This window comes from Mesoplodon densirostris, chromosome 5, assembly GCF_025265405.1.
Source record: "Mesoplodon densirostris isolate mMesDen1 chromosome 5, mMesDen1 primary haplotype, whole genome shotgun sequence".
Classification (NCBI taxonomy): domain Eukaryota; kingdom Metazoa; phylum Chordata; class Mammalia; order Artiodactyla; family Ziphiidae; genus Mesoplodon; species Mesoplodon densirostris.
Genome location: NC_082665.1, coordinates 99,032,105 through 99,053,516, shown reverse-complemented (window position 1 = coordinate 99,053,516; position 21,412 = coordinate 99,032,105).

Below are 21,412 nucleotides of genomic sequence, written 5' to 3'. Positions count from 1 at the left end.
GTGTGCCGGCTTCTCATTGTGGTGGCTTCTTTTGTTGTGGGCCACAGGTTCTAGGTGTGCATGCTTCAGTAGTTGTGGCTCAAGGGCTCTAGAGCACAGGCTCAGTAGTTGTGGCACACGGGCTTAGTTGCTCTGCAGCATGTGGGATTTTCCCCAACCAGGGATCGAACCGGAGCCCCCTGCAATGGCAGGCGGATTCTTAACCACTGAGCCACCAGGGAGGTCCCATTTCTCTTGAATGAGAAAATGTTGAATAGAATGAAAATCATGACAAGAAGTATATAATAGTTTAAGCATGTGTATACATGCCAGATAATTTGTATCTTTGTGACATTTATTTAGTCACATAAGTATCATTGATTATATATTTTGGTTGTTTATAATATTACAATGTGAAAGTTGATGATTCTTTCTGGTACAAAGTTAATTATCAAAAAATATTTTTGTGAATTCTATAAGGAATAGGAAGCTGAGCAGAAATCTTATTAGCATCAATATTCTTGACTAAAAAAAAAAGTCACAAAAATATCTGGGTTTGTAGGACAATGATGACTGCCTGATTTTGAATTTCTCTATAAATCCTTCACCAAAACACTACAATCATCAAGAAAATCAAATAAAACAATGCATGACCCAAACCTTCAACAGTACTAGAACTAAAATACCACAACTTTTCAGTTACTTATAAGTAGAGAAATAAACCAAATTCCAATAAAACCCCTATTACCTATTGCTCTAAGCTTAAAAGACTTAAAAGCTTAAAAGACTCTGTGAAATGAGGACAGATGCCTGAAAAACTTAGATGATGGATTGACAAAACTAATCCAAGCTAGTATAGTATAAATTAAAAATTAAATATTAGTATACTAAAACAGATTGGGACTTGGTAATCACAGCTTTCTCTCTAGGGAAGGGGCTTGAAAGTGAGTAGGGCTGTTAGAAGTAGACACAGAGAAACTCATCTCTAGGGTAGAATCAGATACAGAAGGGGATGGTCCTCTTGGATTGGTGGACTTAAAGGAAAAGAAAGAAATAATGGAGGAAAATAAGGATCCCACAGAAATGAAAAGAACCAAGACATGCCAGTCATCTCTCCACAACAAACAATAAGACATCCATAAAAGAAACTGAACACAATAGGTCAGAAGTGACAGAGTAGGGCATTCTCATAATAGAAGCTCTGTTGAAGAAGGTAGGTTATGCCCATATAAAACTACTGGAAAAATATCAGTAGATGCAAATCAAAATGTGTCTGGCAATTAAATTTCTACAAGCTACCCTCAAAAAAGGAAGCTGAAGAGAACTGTAATATATCACTCCAAACTGAACCTAAAATCCTTAAATAAGGATGTGGTAATAAAGATTTGCTAATGAAAATTCTCTGCAAAAAAAAAAAAAAAAACAAAAAACAAACAAAAAACTAAGTTAATGATAATTATATTACAACACTCCAAATGAATTTGCATATGCTCAAAAAGGATGTGAAGAATCTTGGACAAAAATAAAGAGAAATAAAATGAGAATTGTTTGAAATTAAGAAAGAAATAGAAGGAAAAAATTAAATCAGAAATAAAGCCTAATTTACTAAGTGCCTAAGGCAGAACTTATTTAAATGAAAAATTAATAAGAGTCTCTAAAAATCAGGGAAATTACCAAGAAAATAAAAATAAAGTAAGGGTCAGGTATGAAGTAGTTGAAATGGAAGACAGACAACAAAGAACTAACATTTATACAATTGGTATCTCAGAACCATATTAAATCAATAGAACAGAACTAACATTTAAAACTATAATCTGATATTGAACCATAGCTCCTTAAGATATGTGGATTTTTTTTGCAAGTGCATAGAATTCTGGTGAAAAATATTTTTAAATTAGTGAATATAAAATAAAATGCTTAGACATTTACAGAAACCTGAAGAAAACTTTAGAAGACCATAAGTGTGGAGTAATTTTTGGATTACCATTTTGTTCTGATGTTCTTCTTTGAATATTTGTAATATGAAAAAATGACAACTGGAGAAACTAATATTTATCATTTATGCATTGTGCTAGCCTCATTTAATCTTTATAATAATCCTATGAAGTAGATATCATCATCATCATTTTCATTGTGCAGATGTAAACACTGAGGCTTAGAGGGCTTAATAAGAGTTGGGATATTTATCTAATTTTTTTATTCCAAATTAATTAATTTTAAAAAGTCTTCCCTTCCCAGAATGGAAATGTTAACACCTGAAATATCCAGAATTTATTTTTTCCTTTCTCTTTTTCTCACTAGCAAAGAATGAAAGTGTAAATATGGAGTTTTGTGCTGTGCTAATATGGTAGCTGAAGGCATTATTTTTATCTGCTACATAATTTATTTTATGTTAATACATCTTACATCTTCTGATTTGGAAGTGAAGAAAGACATGTCCTGGTTAGAATTTCTATGGCACTTCTACATAGCTTTTCCATTATTCCCAGATAATTATTTGAACTTGATGCTTCTCTGAATGTGACTTAAATGATCTCACTTAGTTTTCTGTTTCCTCCTTTCTATTTTCAGAGAGGTAATTTCTCATAAAAATAACACCTGATTACAAGGAGTAATATATTTGAGTTTCAATAAAACTTTTAAGTCTTCCACTTTTATTTCTAGTCTTGCTCTTCAAAACAGCTTTATTTATTCACCAGTCAATTCAGAATACCTTTATACTATCAGTCAATCATGAGATTTGAATGGATTGCTTCCTTAAATATCTTGAGCAATAAAAATTACTGTATTAAAAGTTAGGGACTATTTCTAAATTTCTATTTTCTTTTTATACTTTTGTCCCATATGGATTCTTAAATTTGACAAAAGTAATATTAAAAGTAAAATTTATCCTGTTTTAATTCTTTTTTTATAAACATAAAAATAAATAGAACTTTGTTAGCTATATTTAATCAAAACTGATCCTAAACATTAGAAAAAAATTACTGAGGCAGTAGCTCAACTGGTGTAATTCTATATATTGTCCTCTTTTTTGAATCATGCCTCTAATTTTATCTTTCAAACAGTATATTCCCACTCAGCTAGAGTTTTCCTTTTGAAAATAGAGGTCACAGCACTCTCCAAGCTCTCTCAGTGACCTCCCAGCTGACAGGGAAGCCTATCTCCTTTTTAGCCTCGAGGTCCTGAAAAATCTCATTCCCGTTCTCTCCTGAAACTTAACCTGGCCCTGTCTCCTCCTGCCCTGGTCTTGTTCACTTTGCCAGCCCCACTGCCAGGCTGACTATGCCTACGCTTTGCTGAACAAAGACATCCCTCCCCATTCCTCCCCTCCTGTGTACAGAAGAGTAGCTCCTTCCTGAGCACCTCTCTTACCCTCAGCAGAAATATTGCGATAGCCTAACTCACTGATCTTAACCAGAGTATATAATGTTGCTGTCCTGTCTGAGAATGTAGGGCCTATTCTGTCTTCTTTTTTCCTTCTTTGTGGGATCGCCTGTTGGTCTGCTCTCCTTTGTTCCAAACTGAATTAACTCCTACCTCCACTAATTGTCACATTCGTTTTATCCATTCCTCTTCTTTAAGGAAGCTTGGAGGTTTATGAACAAGTAAAATGTTATAACTTTTACCTTCACTGTTCATGGTTTATATAACTCTTATTCAATGTAAGCTGTATTAAAAAGTCAAATACACTGCACAAAATTAAATTTACATCACTTTTCTTTGTCTTCAATAATTCTACAACTTAAAAGCATGCCATCTAAAGAGAAACATATTAATTGGACAGATAAACAGAGCAATTTGTATGTTAATGTAGTTTTGCTTTGAAAGCTTGAAATTCAGTTTGACCCTTTGAAAAACATTTTTGAATATTTGCAAAATTGGATTAATCATATTTACATCCAAACAGAGGTATGAGAATGAAATAATTATAAAACTGTAAGTAGAGGGACTGCCCTGGTGGCTCAGTGGTTAAGAATCCGCCTGCCAATGCAGGGGACATGGGTTCGAGCCCTGGTCTGGGAAGATCCCACATGCCGTGGAGCACCTAAGCCCGTGCACCACAACTACCGAGCCTGTGCTCTAGAGCCTGTGAGGCACAACTACTGAGCCCATGTGCCACAACTACTGAGCCCACATGCTGCAACTACTGAATCCCACATGCCTAGAGCCCGTGCTCCTCAACAAGAGAAGCCACCACCATGAGAGGTCCACACACCACAACTAAGAGTAGCCCCTGCTCGCTGCAACTAGAGAAAGCCCATGCACAGCAACAAAGACCCAACACAGCCCAAAATAAAATAAAATAAATAAATTTATAAAAATGAAAAAAAAAGAAACCTGCAACTAGGGCAGCTGGGTCTATGGACAGTAATTGTTTCTCAGAAAAGGAGAATCCAAGATCTCAAATGCTCAAGAGATTTTACATATATATATATATATATATATATATATATACATACATACATATATATATATATATACATACATACAAATTATTTATTTTTTTATCAAGACTGTCAAAAGTTAATTGTATTTTAAAGCTACTGGGCCTTTGGTGAAAATATTGACAACTACATCTTGTAGATTTTCATTTTCAAGTTATAAAAATATAGTAGATTTGGGACAACAGAAAAGATTGCTGCCAAATGAGATGTTAACTAATTTCCATTTTCATGTTGGTTAATGTCATGTAAGTGATGCAGCTGCCAGTTGCCCTGAGAGGCATTTGAGACCATGTAACTCTATGAGTAGATACAAGAAAGTCACACACCTTCGTAGGACTGCCTATCTGAATAGGTCATAGAAGAATTATTGTTCCTTTGGAATAATAACTTTAAAAAGAGAAATAACCAGTATAATAGAAACTTCCATACATCAGTTTCTTATTGGAACACATGCTAAGCTGAGAAACAAGTCACTATGAAAAAGATCTTGTTATTTAAACCAAACCAAATACTCCAAATTTGAAATTTCATGTCAGAAAATCTCAGTAGGCTAATAACTGAGACCTATACTGCTGATGAACCAGAACCTTTATTCCTTTGTCTGATGATAAAGAACCAAAAATGAATTAATTATGTAAAAGCAAAAATAAAGAATTATTTTATAAGGAGAAATTAATTTTATTATTGCCATAACTGTATAAATATTTTGAACCTATACAATTGTGTGTATAAATATTAACACTATAAAGAAAAAAATTCAGAATACTGTGAGTGTTTAGTAGATTGTAAAAATGGCTACAAACAAATGCATTCATGCCCTTATAATGTGCCATTGCAGATCTTTTCATCAAGAGAAGGAGCCTAGTTTTTTCTTTTAATTTTATTTATTTATTTTTGGCTGTGTTGGATCTTCATTTCTGTGCGTGGGCTTTCTCTAGTTGTGGCGAGTGGGGGCCACTCTTCATTGCGGTGCGTGGGCCTCTCACTGTCGCAGCCTCTCTTGTTGCAGAGCACAAGCTCCAGAGGCGCAGGCTCAGTAGTTGTGGCTCACGGGCCCAGTTGCTCCGTGGCATGTGGGATCTTCCCACACCAGGGCCCGAACCCGTGTCCCCTGCATTGGCAGGCAGATTCTCAACCACTGTGCCACTGGTGAAGCCCAGGAGCCTAGTTTTCACCAAAGTGTATCATATACTTTACTTTGGCCAATAAGCCTTTGGCAAGTATGATGCAAGCAAAGGCTTCAGAAACATTTGCTCATTAAGGCTTGCTCTGCCCTCCTATGTTCATTGCAGCATTATTTACAGTAGTTGAAAAATGGAAACAACCTAAGTGCCCATCAACCAGATGAATGGATAAAGAAAAAATATATATAATAGAATATTATTCAGTCATAATAAAGAAAGAAATCCAAACCAAACTCCCAGATGGTAGCAGAGACAGTGGCTGATTACAGAGATGTGACTGAGCCCAGTTGAGACCAGCAAAAGAGCCACATACCTGAACAGAGCCCCAAATAATGACTCATAGAATCATGAGTTAAATAAATGATTTTTATTAAGCCACTAAGTTTTGTTGTACATTGAAAGCTAGCTAATATAGAGCATGTTAGGGGGACCTAATTTAACTTATGGAGTCCTGAGTGTTTCTCTGATGAAAGTGTCTAAAGGATGAATACAAGAGAGTCAACCAAAGCATGGCAGGGAGTGTATATTCAGACAGAGGAAAACGCATATGTGAAAGCCTGGAAATGAGGAACAACTTGATATACTTGAAAAAATAGAAGAATGATAATGTTTTTTCTTTGGATTCTTCATTGTTTCAGAATCTCAATTCCTTCTTCCCCATGCTGCCCTATATACATCCTTAGACGTGAGCTTCAATAATTAGGTTTCCATCTAATTTTCTGTTTGTCCAGCAGACGGAAACTCCAGATCCTTACCAGTGGGTTGCTCTTATTTTTACCATGCTGTTTCCAATAGATTGCAGTGTTTCTCTGACCTTGGCTTTGCTGGTTAGGGTCCCGCTACCTATTGACAACATTTCTGATACCCATTTCTTGTCTTGGCTTTGAGAACTGGCATTCCTAGATTCCCTTCTCTACTATTTCTTATACCATCACACTGTAGAAGTTTGTATGGAAAGAGTCATTGTGAAAGATGGTCATGTAGATAAGTAGATAGATAGATGATAGATTGATAGATGATAGATAGATGATTAATAGAGAGAGAGAGATAAATATGGACAGTTAGATAAAAAGAAAGTTAGAGCATCTATAATGTAATCCCATTTTTATAAAAACAAAATATTATATATTTATTATATGCAACACACATACATACAAACATGCACACATATACACATCAAACTTAACAGAGGTTGCTTCTGCTTATACAGTCCCAGGATTATAATTCTCTTTGTTTTATATACTCCTGTATTATTTGAATACATTGATTTAAATTTTTATATAAGACTCATTCAGGATATATATATTCATTAAATTGGCTGCTGAGACATAAACCAAAAGGTTACATTTACCTTGATCAGTTAATGGAGATTCATGTCTGGCACTTATATTTATGGCTAAGAGTAGCAGAGTTGACAGTGCTTGAAGATACGGTTTATTTGAGTCAATGTCAAGAGAGATGAACTAGTTAAAATCTGAGTATAGTATTTACACAATTTGTAACATACCACCAATGAAACTATAATAATCTCACTGGGTTATAAGTGTTTTTTTTATAAAAATCTATGCCTACCAAAGAACTCTTTTTGTTTTTATAAAACAAAAGTAAATAAAGACTAATTCAAATATGCTTTTCTATTAAATGTTGCTATCATTGAATTTTTGCCCCTGAAAAGAGGGAGCAGGTAACATAGGAATATGACTGCATATTTTGCTTTTTTTAAGGGAGTCAAAGTCAAAAAATGTAAACAGTGAGAATTATAGTTTTTCAGCATCCTTCTTCCTTACATGTAAACATGTAAGAAATATGCTTAACAAATGCACACACATCTGAACACATTACAATTACCTTGTGAGGTTGTAAGACAGGTGTTATTATCCTCATTGTTTTTATAGTTGTCGAAGCTGAAGCTCAGCATTAAAGGACTCGTCTAGTGTTACACACTGGGTCAATTGACTGAGAGTTTTTGCAGAGATCAATAAAATAATTCTTTGGATAAGTTTAAATTATTCCCCCAGGGACAACATTTCATCTGGAGACATGTATTCCTTTTCATGAATAGTTTCTTCAGAGGACAGTTTAGTACATGGGACAGTTTTATTACAAAGTATTTGGCCCAACTAAATTGATTTTCTAGATGACTAAGTAGCCATCTATTGTAGGCAAAGATTTTATATAATATGAAAAGGTCAGGTAAGAGCTGAAATATGTACATTTTGTGTCACCATTCATTTTATGTCAACCATTTCTTTATTATGTGTGGAGAATTTGGATTTGATTTTTCTCTCATAACACTCAAGCAATATGAGAGTGTTTCATTTTATATTGATGAAATAAATAGAAATTCGGGCTTTCTTTGCAGGATAACCATCTTCATGCATCTATGTAGCATTTTACATTTCCAAACTGTTTTACAATTTTTTATTACTCATACTTTTCAACAACCTTGTGAATATGTGAACAGTATTGACTTAAAATGTAAATAGGAAAAAAATACCTTAGGCATAAAAAGTTAAATGACTTCCTCAGACATATAGAATTTTATACTCCTCACAGCTTCATGAATTATTAGGTTAAAATGGTGCTGTTAACATTCTTCTATGTCCTCTGTTTATTATTGATTAATTTATATGAATTTAATAAAGATTACGATTCAGGAAAATATTCCGGAGTAAAACTTTTAGTTCAGGTCATAGCATAAACCACTCATCAGTTATTTGTAATTTGTAATAAAAATTCCACATGTGTCATATAATAAAAATATTTTGTTGATATCTGAGGATTAGTTTTCATCAAATTCTATTTTATTTAATTTCGAAGTAATGTTCATTTGTATGACTTATTGCATAAATATCTCACTTCTATGAATTGCTTAAGAGTTGAAATAAATTACTAAAGAGTTAAAATTTTCCATCTAGGTCTGGTTGTTAGTTAAGAAATAAGTTAGTTTTTACTGGGCCCAGTATCAATACTCTCTTCCCATCAACCCTTATTAGTAGGTATCACTACTAATTACAAAATATAACTTTAGAGGAAATAAATTGACATATTCCAAATCCTAATAAAACCTCTGCTATACAGCTGGCTTAAGAAATAATGCAAACAATAAGTTTTTCTGTGTACCATCACATACAATAAATTAGGAGAAACATTAGACAAATGAGACTGATTTTTTCTTTTTGTAGGGATCTTGATCAAATAACAAACCTCTTGATATATTTTGATGAGTTTAACCAAGACAAAGATGTGTTGGGCGACTGACTTCCAAAATACATATTTGCCTGATTTGATATTCAAGGCAAGGACGCTACTGGAGAGAGAAGTTGTTGAGAGAGAGAGCAAGCAAGTAGACGAGGCGGGAGGAGAAGGAAAGAGATGAAATTATAGCGTCCATGTGCTTCTCCACTATCAGTAAGAGCATAGAATGATGCTACAAAGTGCAGGTTAATGAATGACCTCAAGAAGCCTGAGGAAGTAGGCTCTCTTGGAAAGGAGACTTGAGTGAGAGCGTCGTTCCCCAATCCCTCATAGAACACAGGTCAAGGCTGTAAAGCTGCATCGGAGTGATGGTGGAAGCTTGGACAACAGGGCGGCCCCTGGGCAGTGTTTGCCAGAGGGCATCAGAAGCAGAGAGGGGAAAAATACATCTCTCACATGGCTTAGAGGTGGCAGATTTCAAGGAGGAGGCTGAAGCGGGAGGGCACATATAAATGTCTTTCATTCAGCAAATATTTATTATCACTCTGTCGGCTATTGTACATGTTTCTGAACCCACATGAGACTGCCCCTGGAGAATCCTAAACATAACTGTAGAGAACTTTTTTGCTAGGTCTATTCAAATTCCATGTGGGACAGCACTATAAAAGCCAGAAAAATGATTTCCTGATGTTAAAGTTAGATTTTATTCCCAAGAATGTTGTGTAAGTTGTCTGTGCTCCTTTACTTACAACTTAAATTGGCTTTCCCTTGCAAGAGATTGTCAGGATGAATTCCTTCAGGCCTCACATTCCTAATTACCTCACTTAATACCAAAATCCTAGTGTGAAGATTCTTCTTCCCAGTTGCATACCACTCTGCATAACTTTGCCTCACCCGATTTCAATGCCCTGCTCCTTTCCTGCGTTTTCTTTCTGATGTCTGATGATCATTACCAACAGCAAAGACCTCTATATCCTTCACTGTATCTCTGAAGCTTCCCTTCCCACCCTAAAGGAAATCCACTCAGCCCTGACGAAGGCCTCTCAAATGGAAAGTCTTCATTTCTTCCTTTTCTTTCAGTCTGCGTACCTTTGTCCTGGCATTAGGATACAAATCCTCCTTGCTTCCTGTTGTTTCCTTCAATCAATTTCTTCTCCAAAGCCCAGGGCTTTTGACAGCCATTTCCTTCAACTTTCCCATCTACTGTCTCCCCTTGTTCACTGCTGGCCTTCCCACCACTATAATCAACATTTTTGGCAACTTCACCATTCACATGGATGATCCTTCCAAAACCTTGGTCTCTCAGTCCTTTCATCTTTTCTCCTCCATACCACTTCAGCCACACTCTCACAGATACAGTAATTGCATCAAATGTAAAACCTTCAACTATCCTCTCCTTTTGCTACTTCCCGGTCTTCTAGCTCATGTCCGTTAGCATTGTTGTAGCAGTTCTTCCACCTCTTAGAGAGCTTTAATACATCACCTATCACTTTCTTATGCTCAATGAGTTTGTTTTCATGACAAGCCCCAGAATCTCTGGGGTTCTCTTTATAACCCCAGAATCTATGGTTTACCTAATTGTCCCTACAAGATGCTTTACTTTCATTGCTTCTTCCTTTTTTGAAGCATTAGCAGTAAAAGCCCAGCTAATGTTAAAGATATCTTTCTATCACCTTTGTGCCTGAGTTTAAGATGATAAATGTTTCTAGAGAGGAACACACACATTCACTGACTACCTCAATTTAAATTCAGTTTTCAACATATGAATTTTGGGGGAACACAAACATTCAGTCCATAACAGGCACTGACCCTCCAGCCTGAGACCCAGAATGGGACACATGGAGCAGAGTCATCACAACAGATTCAAACACCTACAGCTTGAAGCAGAGTTGGCTGACTAATCTGAAGACCTGAAATATAAAATAAAGCTACTTTAGCTAAACTAAAGACATATAAGCACAAAATAAATGCTTATTGTTGTATACCCCAAGCCCTCTAGTTCTCTGAGGCACTCTGTGCTCAGCAATATCCATACAGCATCACACCCTGAACACTGCATCAGGATGGTCTCAGGTGGCCAGAACTCATGCACCCAGAGTGTTAGGCTCTTAGGATTGAAGTCTAGATGCAATTTTTTTGTATTTTCACCTTCACTCCACATCCAAAGAGTCATGTATTCCTGCTTATTCTTCTTTTGCACTACTTCTTAAAATCACCATATAAAATTGTAAAGATTAGCTAAGAGTTTTCACTCAGGATTCCTTTGTATCCTGTGACTTTATCTTCTTTAACCATCTGCCCACATTTTGTTCTCTCAAAGTAATTCAAATGCATGCCCTATATGCTAGATTGCAGCTTTTGTTAATTTTTCTTTCCATCCCCCAAACATTTAAATATCACCTTCCTCTCCTTAAATCATTAAAGCTCAGCTCTTTCAAAACAAAGCCATATTATTCTAATTATTTCTGTATCTCAGGCAATACATTAATAAATTTTATTTATGCCTCTTATGTGCACGGTTTTATGCTAGTTGTTTTGGTAGTACTGAAATATATTGAACACAGTCTGCAACCTCATGTACCCTTAGGTTGCAGAGACAAATCACAGTTAAAAACCATTGAACAAGGCAGTATAAGGTAGATACTTCATGAATGGGATGGCTAAGTGGTCCTACAATTGTGCCATGGCTGGTGGGTATGGATTATGTTTCAGCCACTTTTAAAGATCATCTTTCCAGTAACGTTGATGTTGAGTGTGTACTACAGGAGAGAAAATCATTTAAATTTAGAATGCTGCCCACTTAAACTATATGAAATTTTGTCAAAAATGGAAGTGAGAAAATGCTGAAATATAAAGGTATATATATATATATATATATTAGCTCCACTCTATGAAACACAGATAGATTTAAAAAATAAGGGAATCTTTGCCCTTCATCCACATGTGAGTAACTGGTATTTGTAGGAACTTGAAGTTTTAACGTTAGTCTCTATTTAGTAAAATGGAAAAAATAAAATTCAGTATCTGCATAGGCAGGGTTTTAAAATCAATTTAATGTTTATAAAGTAATTTAATAAAAATATTAGTCCATTAGTGCTGTAAAGAATTACTAGTTAAATGTTTTTATCATGAATTTTTATTAAAAGCTTCTTTAAAACCAAAATAATTACTTCTAGTGAGCCTTATAATTAAAAAATGGTTACTTCACTTATGAATACTGTGCTCTATGGTGAGTGGGCAGAATTCCACATTATATCCATGATTCATTTTTTTCATATTGTTTTACATAATCATTTAATGTAGTCCAACATTTGTGTATAAAACTAAGAAGCCCAATGAGCCAGAACATATTTTAAGACCTTGCTGCCCCTTCAACTGAGAAGTCAATGTTTGACACTATTTCCTTGAGGAAATAATCAACAGATTTGCAAAACAGCAGAAGGCATCAAGTTTTACTGCTGGTCCCTGAATTACAATATTAAATTATGTGTTAAAAAGGTTTTAGGCACACAGTCTTCTGGAATAACCATCATCATTACATCATATTGCTTTCCAGTTGAATTAGCATATAAATGAACAAAGATGGCCAACCATGTAGCCAAGATGAGATTTGCCATCTTAAGCGTTTAGTTGCCTTGGAAGCAGGTTGTGTAAAATGCAAACTGGTGTGCTTAGATGCCGATATTTGCTTGTTTGGGAATTTAGAATCCTCTAGTTAGTCTTAGGATAGCAGAGACACACAGATTAATTGCATAATTTTCCCAACAGATTTTTGAAAACATGTTCAAAAGATGCCAGAGAACTAAGCAAGTAGGAATGGTGGGCATTCCTGGTTCAGTGGACAAATACACAGGGATATGAAACAAAATGGTACATTATAGTAGCTGTAGGCTTACCACAATAGCTGGCTTACCACCAACTATAGTCATGTGAAGAAAAAGGCATGGCAAAATGTAGAGCAAGAATTGTTGGTGAGATGGCCTATGGACAAGGGAACCATTACAAGTATTCAATCATGGCAACCATGGGATCCTATCTGCATTATCAGGAGGGTGAGATCAGTAGCAATGTGCAGATGGAGAAGGGAATCAAAGGGGTAAGGTAAATTAAGAAGTCAGAACAATAATCTAAGTGAGAGATGATTCAAGTTTGAACCAACACACAAATATTGGAGATGCAGGAGGAATATCCTTACTTACACAAAACATGCTGTGATTAGAATCTGTTGGACTTGGAAATGGATGAAATGTGGCAGTAGAATGAGGAAGAGAATAAATTCAAGACAGTCATTCAGATTCCTAACTTAGAAACATGAACCTGTGGTAGTAGTTGAGCTAAGGACAAGGAAAGAGAAGGCAGTTAGTCTGAGGTATGTCTTTTCTGATCTGCTTAGGGGACATCCAGATGGCAACATCCAGTGACTAGTTCTCACAGGGACTGTCTACTCCAGGTCTGAAGTCATTGACTTGGGTATCATCAGCACATAGTGATTTAATTCTTGTGTGTTTGCCATCATCTAAGATTATGCAAAGTGAGAGTAAAATAGACCAAGAACAGGATCCTTAGATCCACCAACATTTAAGAAGGAGCTGGAAAAAGTGAATCCACAAAGGTGACTTAGAAGGAATCATTAGAGAAGTAGAAGGAGGATGGGGGGAGATTGCTAACTCAAAAGGTGAGGGAGAGGTTCAGAGGAAGGAATGGACATTAATGTCAAAGACCACCAGGTAAGTAAAAATAACATGAAGATAGGAGTAATCTACTGGATTAATTAATTAAGAAGTGATTGATGAACTTTGTCAGAGATGTTTTAATGAATACTCAGATGTGGGAGCCTTATTTCAGGGGATTAAAGCTTAAGAAGAGAGACAGGAAAAAGGCTGACTGTAGTTTGTATTAACCTGATTATAAAAGAAGAAAAATATGATAGTTTGTTAAAAAGTGATATGGGATTGAGGGATTTTAAAAATTTCTTCCTTCCATTTGGGAGGAAACTTGAATGTGTTTTTTTAAGCTGAGAGAAAGAAACGAGAGGGAAAGAAAAGTAAAAATTTGATGGTGCTGAATAAGAAATATTAAGAGAGAAAATCTCTTGAAACAGTAAGAGATTATTAATAAGTCAAATATAGTTTGAAGTTTTAAAATTACATAAAACTTTTACATGTTTTTAAAGCACATAAAAGTAGTCAATTTTTTTAAGTTTTAAAAAAGAGTAAGTTCTCATCTTTTGACATTCAGTTTCCCAATATCAACCCCTCAATTCCAGCCCAAACCACTGCAGACATGCCCTCTTTCACGAACTGCTAACAGTTTGGTGTAAATCCAACTGATATATCTGGTATGCTTTGAGAGCACACGTACACACATGTATGTATATACATATATACATTTTGCTTTTATAAAAATTAAACATACACAATTGCTCTGGAATTTATATTAAAAAATATTGCTATTTTTCCAGGTGAATGTGCCTATGTAACACATTCTTATTAAGGGCTGCTTTCTTATGGCTATTTAGTATGGATGTATTTTATTGACCATTCCCACAATAATGAATGTTTAGCATGTTTTCAACTTTTGATATGGAAAGTTTTTCTTTAAAAAGAGATTTTTTTCTCTAAAAACTAAAGGAAAGTTGAATACAGATAAATTTTTGTTGTTTTTTTACCCCTGCTTTATTGAAGTATCATTGACAAATACTTTTATGGACATATTATTTTATTAATTTTATTACAGAATATCTCAGTCTTCTCCCTTATGTTATGCTAGATTACAGGGTAGAAGAGCACTCTCTCTTGCCTCTGGAATTCTCCCCATTGAGTCTAGGTACAAGGAAAAGACAAACATCATTTCAATATCCAGCCTCCATTTATGAACCTCGTAAGAGGCCTGAGCAGGGACTGCAGTCCTACAGACTTCTTCCCATAGTGTCTCTTTTCAGATTCTCAAGGCTTTTCCAACCCATGATATAACCTGTCCATCTGCCAATGTTTAGGTTTTGGAGAACATTTCTTTCTTTAGTCTGTGCCCTGGCTCTGCCCATATATATTTATTCACCCACCTACTCCTATTCCTCCAGGGGAGAATTTTCAGTAATGATTCCTCTAGTCTTTGATCAGTTTTGTATTTCTAACACACAGTTTCTTATGCTTTTTTACAAAGTGGTCTCACTAGTGGCATGACATTTGGAGAGCCTCCGTAGGAGAAATCAAACTGTTTCTACTGCTTTTATTTTCCATTTACTTGATCTGATGGTAAGCAATCAGTCAAATTCTGTTAGGCAACTGTGTTACAGAATTTCAGTGAGTGAGATGATGATAGAATTCCAAGCACTGTAATTTTCTAAATCTATTTTTTAATGAGAAATTTTTGTAAGGAAGACAGCCATAATATAGAAAATTATTACCTAGAAAAAAAAAGACACAGTTTAATAATTTCAGAGGCATCAAAAGAAAGCAAAAATCTCTAAATATAATTTTTGAAGATCATATATTTTAGTAAATTTCATGCATTAATAAAAATTAATTAAAATACTAATGCTGAAAAGAAAAAGAATTCTATTCTTCCAATAACTGCTGAATATTAATACTAGTAATATAAAGCTTCATAATATCTTTCTATCTAACCATATTAAACTTTTAAACCCTATATAGTGTGTTGCTTGCTTTGTATCCTGAAATTTCTGTTTTTGTGAAATTAGCATTATCCTTGGTTCCCTTCCCAGCAGCAAGGCTCAGACATTTGAATTTCAGAAACAATGAAATAATAACAAGAAATATAGTGTGAGGTGAAGAAGTTACCATAACTTAGTGTACTTGGACTACTTTTTCCTGTCCTGTATAACTGGATCACAGGAGTTTTTTGTTAAGTGGAAGAATGAGTGAATGATGAAATTGTGGGGAAGACATTTTGTGTGTACTTTTTTTTTACTATAAAATGAAGATTATAGAAAATCCTCATTGTCTGGGAATTTATCACATGAATTCTAGCAAATGGAGTGTTGGATAGGGCAGCAAAATTACCTATAAAAATATTTACTTAAAAAGTAGTTCTGAGAAAACTAGATATGCATTTTTTCTACTACATTTTTTCTACATTTCCTACTACATTTTTTCTACTACATTTTTTCTACTCACTTTCAATTTTTAGGCATTGCTTTCTTTTCTTTTTTTGTTTTAATTATATAAAATATTTAAATTATTCTAAAGTCAAAGCCATAAAGCAAGTTCAATCCATAGAAGTCTCACACGATCAGTTCCTCACTCCTCATATTGCTATATATTTATTAGCTTTTTGCTAATTCTGTCATTTTTCTTAGAAAATATAAGCAAAGCAAGATATGCATACACATATCAAATACATATTTATACACATTCAGACACATACATTTCTCTTTCGAACATAAAAGATGTTTTGTATGAAGAATACTATGAAAATTTTGCCTTTTCCACTTAAAAGAGTATCCTAGAAATTATTCCATGACCAGTATATAAAGACCTTCCTCAATCCTTTTTATATATTCATAATAATCCATTTACAGATAAACCAGATTTTATTTCACTAGTCCATATTGATAAAATGGAGGTAGTATCAATCTTTAGTTATTATAAATAAAGCCACAACATTCTATGTATGTGTCTTTATGTATTTTTGCTAGTGTATCTAGAGATAGATTGCTAGAAGTAGAATGAGTAAAAGGTAAATGCATATGCAATTTTGATAAAAAGTATGAAATTCATCTCTGAAGGAGTTATAACATTTGAATTCCAACAAGTGATGGTCACTTAAAGCAGCTTGGTTTTGTGTGTTGGCATTGTTTTAAAATTATGAGCTATATTTTGTGGTAATCCTAAGGTTCTAAATCTTGTCCTGTTTCAGCAAGGATTTTGGTTTTTTCCTGAATCACTATTGACTGATTTTCACTTTCAGAGTTCTGGGTATAAAGGAGTTTAGGATTCAACCCTAACTCCTACCCAAGGGCACAAAGCATAGAATTCCATTTTTGTTCAGGTGTAGACCTTTGCCCAAAAGACAAACCCATTTTTCATGCTGTCTAAACCTCCATACTTCTTTTGTTTACAGCTTCTTATTCTTTCGGGGGGGAAAGGGTGGATTCCCAAGGCTTTCTAGAAAGTCTAGAAGAGTTTAAAATATATATTTGCTGTAATTTATCCACAATGTAGATGTACTTTGGTCCTGGAAGGACCTTTGGGGTGTATCTGCTCTGCCATGGTACCAGAAGTAAATATTATATTTTTTAAAAGATTTTTTTCATTGCTTCTTTATTTGAGGTCTTAAGTTCTTTCTCATTCTCAGAATTGTGTTTTTCTTTCTTGTTGATTAATCTTGACAAGAGAATATTTGTTTGTGTGTTTTATATTGGCCATTTCAATGTTCCTAGATATATTTATTAATTCTACCCTTTATAGTTCATCCAGCTCCTGGATTTATTTATTAATTCTATCCTGTATAATCCAGCCATATTTATAATATCTGTAATTTTTAAGTTGAATACTTATTTATTTCATGTTTAAGAAATAAACTGTTTAGAGCTGATTATTTACTCTAATTATAGATTTGGCTATATCTCATACATTATTATATGTATTACTTTCATTGAGTTCAATTATCTAAATAAGTTATCATTTACAAGAATCTTTAAAAGTGAATTTTTTATATGCATGAGTTGCAATGTTTCCTATCTTTATCTTATTAATTTCCAGTTTCATTACATTTTGGCCAAAATATGTGACTTACAGGGTTGACTATTCAGATGTATTGAGTCTTCAGGTATGTGAAAGCAATGTAATCAAAAGTTGGTAATGTTCCAGGGGTAATAAAAGAGAATTATTCTCTGTACTCTGCTTATATAACTCAAATTCACTGTGGATATATTAGACCAAATTTTCTCACTGTACCAATGACCTCCATTGATTTTCATGGCTTTTCGTCCTTGACCTATATGGCTAGTTGATTAGTTATTCTAAGAGTCCATTACCAGGTTGGTGATCCAGACACCAGTAAGGCTGAGAACATGGGCTCTACTTCTTTAGGAATAGGATTTCTTTATTTAATCTCTTCTTGAGGTCTAGGAAGCCACTGTGCCAGGGTATTTATGTATTCAAGATACAGCTTCCATACTAATATATACATCATGGGGCCATTTTCAGCTTCACTTGGTACAAAGCCTTTAGAGGCAAATTCTTTGTACCTGGGATGCTTTCTATTCAAGGGGATCAGGTTGCTTTTGGAAAGCCTAATGCAGCTGCTGATACATGCTAGTGTGCTGTTCCAAGGAAAGTGGCCTTTATCTTAACTTTAACCTGTCTTTAGTGTCAGCTTCCAAACACACCCTGCCAAAAATAAAATGCTAGATGTAGGGCATTTTGGCCAAAGTGTGCTCTGTTTACATCCTGTGGCCAAGCACCATCCTCTCAGGAAGATCAGTTGTGAGTAGATTCATGCTGTTCCTTTCAATCTGATCCTATCTGCATTATATATGGAAGAAATTCTCAAGGTCTGTCTTTTATGGTTAATATCCTCCTTTATATAAGTTTTCCTCCACTTTTATAGCCCTTTGATCATTTAAATCAGGATTTGAGGAACACCAGATGTCACTTCTTGAGATGACATTCTTTAGTAATCTCTTGAGTCATTTTTTGGAAGCATTGAAAATGAGTTTTTTTTTAAATTTGTGGAACTAGTTGATATTTTAAAATCCACTCCCCCCATATCCAATAACTAAAATTGGTCTATCAGCCTAGAAGTATGAGTTGTTTAACTTTGTAAAGATTACAGTAGCCATGATAAGTGTAGTGGACCAGGAGGTATGGACAATTGAAACAGAGTCCTACTTCATAAGGATTTAGAATGAGAGGATAAAGAAATTTGCCCCTAGCTTATCTTTACCCATACCCACTGAACTAAATTGGGAATGTTCAAATTAATCAGCGTCAAATACCTAGGATTCCACAGCTACTACAGTTTTTATTACTTTCTTTGTCAGGATATTTTGCTATTTGGGCTTCTTAGTAGATACTTGAAGTCAATTAGCATTTTAAAATCAATGTCTCCTACTATATTTTTATTTCATAATCTCAGCGAACAATAGCTTATGTGAAAGAAGGGCTGCAATGCAGTGATTTCCCTACTTCAGAAATCAGAGAACACAAAGGGGCAAAAGCTGTAAGATGTTTATGATACTGAGTGTAGTAATGGTGCACAACATTTTTTGATGCACCAAGTCAAAATTATGCATAAAATCTATCAGGCAGTGTCACTGACACTGGTTTAAATGTTCTTTGTTGGCTTGAAATTATGCACATAATTTTATAGCCAAATCTGGCATTCTATTTTCCCTTTAAGGAAAAAAAAATGCTTTCTTTCAGCAACACAACCATTTCAACAGAAGGAGGATGATGGTGGGAACTTAAGCTAAGGAGCCAGTCAGGTTTCAAAGCCCCTCCTATGACAGGCTAGCTTCTAGACTCTGAAACTGAAACCTGATGCAACATAGGATGCTTCCTCTAGGTAGAACAACATGCACTGAATCACAGCTCCATCAAATCCTTGCTGTAAATCCATGGGAACTCACTAAACCTCACCTACATTCAGTTTGCTCATATGTACATTGGAAGGATAACCAGATCTCCCCCTGAGGTCTGTTGTTAGAAGAGCATTACTGAGATTGGTAGTAAGTACCAGTGCCCAGAAATATTCTTCTTGCTTAAAGGCATGGACCTGCTGATGAATCTTATCTGGAGCAAACACCTGTTGCAAAGCCCTGGTGTTAGAAAGGCATAGACAAGTACATATAATAAGTTTTATTCCTATTTCAGATAATATTCAAAAGTTATTGGTCACCAAACATGAAATATCTGATTGACATTCAACTGGAAAACAATGATCTTTATATCATACAAGTCAGAAGGATGCAACAACTATAGGTAGGATATACTTGACAAACTATGATAACACAGTTGCAAAATACAACTGCCAGAAAATATGTCGGTGTTAGATCGATAAGCCTGGGAGATTTGGGATTCTGAGCCATGGCTGATGAGCGTTAAAAGGCTTTTGACAAAGCAGAGGCTACTTGAGTAACAGCAGTAATGTGGTGACGTATGCTGCACTCTCCCCTAAGGATGCCGGCAATCTTTAATATGATGATAACAGAATTGATTACATTTACAATAGATGTTTTTTAATTTTTAGAAATATTTTTTCATCCTGAGACTATTTTGATTGCTTCTTTCTACTCACTATTTTAAAACCTTCTTCAATACTATGACAAATTGTCTATATCTCTCACATTTTATTTTGCTGTTGGAAAAACATATGAAATAATATTTTTTCAAAGTTCCCACACATACATTCTAGTTAAATAAATAGATTTAGAGAATATCACACTGATAAATACAAATAATTTGGACAAGAGGATAAAATAGTAAAATAAATATAGAAAAAACAATAAAAATATTTTTAAAAGTCCCTAGATCAAATAGGCTCATGAATTTTATCTGCATTAAAAATATATACACTGTATCTGTTTTGTAAATAAGTTCATTTGTATCATTTCTTTTTAGATTCCACACATAAGTGATATCATACGATATTTCTCTTTCTCTGTCTGACTTACTTCACTCAGTATGAGGATCTCTAGGTCCATCCATGTTGCTGCAAATGACATTATTTCATTCTTTTTAATAGATGAGTAATATTCCATTGTATAGATGTACCACCTCTTCTTTATCCATTCCTCTGTTGATGGAAATTTAGGTTGTTTCCATGTCTTGGTTATTGTAAACAGTACTGCGATGAACACTGGGGTGCATGTATCCTTTCAGACCATATTTTTCTCTGGATGTATACCCAGGAGAGGGTTGCAGGATCATATGGTATCTCTATTTTTAGTTTTTTAAGGAACCTCCATACTGTTCTCCATAGTGGCTGTACAAATTTACATTTCCACCAACAGTGTAGGAGGGTTCCCTTCTCTCCACACCCTCTCCAGCATTTATTGTTTGTGGATATTTTGAGGATTGCCATTTAGACTGGTGTGAGGTGATACCACATTGTAGTTTTGATCTGCATTTCTCTAATAATTAGCAACGTTGAACATCTTTTCATGTGCCTCTTGGCCATCTATATGTCTGCTTTGGAGAAATGTCTATTTAGGTCTTCTGCCCATTTTTTGATTGGGCTGTTTGTTTTGATGATTTTAAGCCACATGAGCTGTTTGTAAATTTAGGATACTAATCCCTTATCGGTCACATCATTTGCAAATATTGGTTTGGCCAAAAAGTTCATTCGGGTTTTTCTGTAACATTGAATGGAAAAACCCAAACAAACTTTTTGGCCAACCCAATTTTTTCTCCCATTCTGTGGGTTGTCTTTTTGTTTTGTTTATGGTTTCCTCTGTTGTTCAAAAGCTTTTGAGTTTGCTTAGGTCCAATATGTTTATTTTTGTTTTTATTTCCATTACTCTGGGAGATGGATCAAAAAAGTTATTGCTGGGATTTATGTCAGAGATTTTTCTTCCTGTTTTACTCTAAGAGTTTTATAGTGTCTGGTCTCACATTTAGGTCTTCAATCAATTTTGAGCTT